This window comes from Lygodium microphyllum, chromosome 4, assembly GCF_053477565.2.
Source record: "Lygodium microphyllum isolate KBCC chromosome 4, Lygodium_microphyllum_v1.1.10, whole genome shotgun sequence".
NCBI lineage: Eukaryota > Viridiplantae > Streptophyta > Polypodiopsida > Schizaeales > Lygodiaceae > Lygodium > Lygodium microphyllum.
This window is the reverse complement of record NC_141138.1, coordinates 158,495,967-158,500,476: the sequence shown is the minus strand read 5'-3', so window position 1 is coordinate 158,500,476 and position 4,510 is coordinate 158,495,967.

Here is a 4,510-nt window from a genome sequence, read left to right as displayed (position 1 = left end):
GCGCATTTTGTCGATGTGCTCGATATAGAAATGTTGCCCACGCGACCATGCCGCAGTGTATATTTTGTATTGTACATTGAAACTGTTAGATTAGTTGTCACATATAAAATCTAGATACGTTAGCTTATAAAACATGTGGTCACCTTCAGACTACATCCCCTCGAGAATTCCCACTCCTCAGTAGAGAGACCTCCACCCCTTTGCGAGAACTTGTGATCAAAGCTCTATGTAACCATCGCATAGACATAAACCACGGCATCTCCTCCATGCCCTTAGGATATCAAATTGGTCGATGGTGCGTATTACATTGAAATTTTGATCACACTTTTTCTCAATCTTTCCTAGCTTGCTTGTATTTAGCGAGTTACGTCTCCATGGATGCATGGTACAACATACAAAAACGATTCACTTTCTCCTCCATTGCAACATCCATCCTTTTTTCTACCCCATTTCCAACCACCACATCTTTGGTCAGTCTATCATCGTTCTTCACTGACCATAGCATACTACTGTTTGAATCCACCGTTGGTAGCCACAATGAAATATGCACTCATGCCTTCGATACCAACCAACCTTCAACTAGGCTATCTTCTAACCGAGCTTGTTGTCGCACAAAGCCTTTCAGAGTTTTCATGAAGTGCTCTAAGAAGAACATCCATTGTATATGAGGGACAAGTCTCGCAATCTCCACTTCATCTACAAGATGCATCAGGAGGTGGGTTTGTATCATGAGCATGCTGGTGGGTAGGTACTTCTCAACAAGACAAACCATCTCCATGGCTCCCTGCCTTGCGGATTCAATAGAGGATGTCTTGATCTCCTTCTATGAGATCCATTGTACTAAATTCGACAACCTATAAATTGCCCCATGTATTTCTAGAGTGAGGCATCCTGCGATCACGATCGATAGTACAAACTTCCACAAATGAAGAATCATTACGAACACCAAACTGACATATCTTAGGCCAATCATGGGATTTTAGCCCTAATAGTTAGTCATCTTTAGAAAAAGTGGATCTAAGGGAATACATCATACCCATCGTGGTGCAGATAGACCTAATAATTTACTTCACAATGCACTCTTCTTTAGTGAAAAAAACCCAAGGAGCGGGAGGTAGTTGCAAGTGACCATCAGCGCTTGACTATGGCCAAAGCGCCTCCATCTTGCCTATCTCCTTCAAATCCATTCATGCTCTTGCAGTGTCTCTTTTTCTTGTGATGTGGTCCCATAGTAAGCTATTCACATTCTTGAAAATATACATGGGATCCAACAAATGGTTGATCTGTAAGTGGGTCCAATACGACAACTCATAGAAAATCAAGAACTGTCCTGTTCCATTTGGATGTGACTTCGTGTGGACCATTTTCAACTCGTACCAGCTTTGGGCATTCATTCGTGCTGGAGATCATCCAAGAAAACCTTTCCTCAATTCATGACCCTCCGGCAAGAAAGCAGTGTGTCCTTAATATACCATCTTCTCCATGGTTCATGACCTTCAAGAGTCTAACTGTGGCCCACACAATGGATATGCATGATAACCTGAGGTAACCAGACCTGTCCCAACACCTCTATTTATTCAACACAAACTTGAACGAGCTATGGTAGATATCACCAATGAGAATGGAACCCTACTTATATAAGCACTCCCTGAATCCTAGAAAGCCATGCATGGCCCACACAAGAATGGCTCGTATATTGGCGGGCCGTCGACCATCATGCTTGCTCATATCTTCCGCGGAGATCTCCTCCTCCCATAAAATCTTGAGCTCATCAACTAATGGATGGAGATAGACGTTCACATTCTTGACTTTGTAGCACCCATGAACTAGCAAGCGAAGGATCAAGTGTCCTTTCTTCGTAGAAATCCATGGTGGGATGTTGTAGTTAACAAGGACTATAGGCCACACACTGTAAGAAGTTGAGTGGAGACCAAATGGGTTCATGCCATCCATAGTAAGACCGAGTTGATGATTCCTTGGCTCTCGTGCAAAGCTTAGAAAGGTAGAGTCAATGTGGCTCTATGCATGTGAATTCATTAATATTCATTGGATTCCATCTATGGATCTATTTTGCGCATGCCACGTTGTCAAGCTTGCTGAAGTGGGATAAGCTTGTCTATAAAACATATATACGTGCGATAAGTGAAAAATGTCTAAGAACTTTTCGAGGGATGGTTTGCCCTTGCAAGTCTTGTCGATACCTATGAGCACCACACTTTGGACATGTCTACTCTCCTCAAAACAGCACGCAATCATTGACACATGCATGGATGCTGTTGTAGTCCATACCAAGCTTTCATTAAAAAGATGTCATGCATCATCTTACGACTCAGGCATGGTATTTTCAAGTGGTAATATATGATACTTTAGCAAACAAAAAAAAAATCATAAAACACCTTGAAAAAGCACAAGTGTTTTTTATAATGATGCTGAAGAAAATCAACGGAGCATACGTAGAATGTACCTAAACAACTTGGTCACACTTGCATTGCTCCACCCATATTTTGCCTATACACTTAGGAGTTCAAGCAACGTCTTCAAGTGAGATGCTCGGCACCCATCATAAAATGGTATGAACGATTTCTCGCTTAGCGAATCAGATGCCTCAACATCTATGGGCATCAATGCATCGATCATTGCCTCCATATTAGGGTCCAAGATTGGAGGAAGGTCCAGAAGGTTACCTATCTCCTCTGGTATTGATGGTATAGACTGAATCATGCCTTCCAAGTGGTGGATTGGCTTAGACACTCCATCCATCGCATGACCATAAACTCTTCTAATTAGCCCCAATAGGTGCATTCCTCCTTGGGATGAGATGTCAACTCCTTGTATAAACTTTACGACCACATCTAATATTTTTATATATGATATTCAATTAGTTTGCAAATGCAAGGCATGATTGATACACACTTTTTTTACCATTTTCTCAAATTTTGAGATCTCCTAATCAATGATCTCTGATTGGAACTTACTAAATTGTCATACATGTTTTATAGACAAGCTACACTTTCGTCTAATTGCCACCTTACATTGAGAGCAAGGACACAAGACATGCTGATTAAGATACACCTTGCGATTTTGGACATCACAACCATCATCATTTTCCATTTTGTCTACATTATGATAGACAATAGGTTTTTGTTCTCATTATCTTTTTGTTTTTTTATTTATCTCCCTTCATTCTTCTTTGCTTCTCTCTCTCCCTCTATTTCTATAAATGTTTCTTTATCCCACCCATCTTCCCTCCCCACTCTCACTTTTTCTCTCTTTACCTTTGCATTCACACTTGACACATCTCGCCAAAATCAAAATCAAATATAAAAAATAAAAAACTCATAAAACAAGGCATTGAAAGACTTTCTCTCCCCACCCCTCTTCATACCTCTCTTCCCCCTCTAATATTCTCTTTCTATAAATTTTTTCTCTCTAATTCTCTCATTGTTTCCATTTTTCTCTCTCTTTCTGTCACTCTCTATTTACTGTTTTTCTATCTCTCTTTTTCTCCCTCCCTCGTTTTGTTTCTTTTTCTCCAATTCTCTTTCTAGATCTCTTTTTTTTTTCCCACTATCCTTATTCTTTTTACTTCACCTTTTATCCACCTCTCCCTTCACTCTCTGTTTAGTGTTCTCTCCACCTCTCTTTCTTTCTCTCTTTCTCTTTCTTTGTTGGCCCTCTTTTTGTTTCTCTTCACCCCCTTGTTGTTTTCTCAATCATTCTCCTATCTCCCTCCCTTTCTCTCTCTCTCTCTTTTTCCCACTATCCTTCTTCTCTTTACTTCACCCTTTTATCCACCTCTTCCTTCACTCTTAGTTTCGTATTCTCTCCCTCCTCTCTTTCTTTCTCTCTTTCTCTTTCTTTGTTGCCCCTCTCTTTGTTTCTCTCAGTCCCCTCCTTGTTTTCTTAGTCATTTTCCTCTCTCCCTCGCTTTCTCTCTCTCTCTTTTTTCCCACTGTCCTTATTCTCTTTAATGCACCCTTTTATCTACCTCTCCCTTCACTCTTCGTTATGTGTTCTCTCCCCCTTCTCTTTCTTTCTCTCTTTCTCTTTCTTTTTTGCCCCTCTCTTTGTTTCTCTCTGTTGTCGGAATGTTTGGGGTCGAAAGTCTACCATGGGGGTAAGAGACAGTAGGGTGAAGGGAGATTCAGGGAGAGGAATAGACAAAAGAGAAGGGGTTTACAGAAATAGAAGATGTAGAAGAATACTCATAGAGGTGAAGCCTGTCAATTTATTTCTGCATCTTGAGAAAATAAATCTATTGTAGTAAAAAACGTACATAAAACAATAGCTTCCTCTCTACTACTCAGTCCACCAATCTGATGCTTCTGTTGGCTCCGTAAGAAGAGTAAAATATTGTCAGAGAGAGAACTAGGGAGAGAGAAAGAGGAGAGAGAAAGACTGCAGAGGAGAGAGAAAGACTGCAGGAAGAGAGAGAAATAGAGTGACGAGGAGAGAGAAAGACTAGAATTGGAGAGAGAAAGACAGGAAAGATGAAGAAGCCATGGAAGCT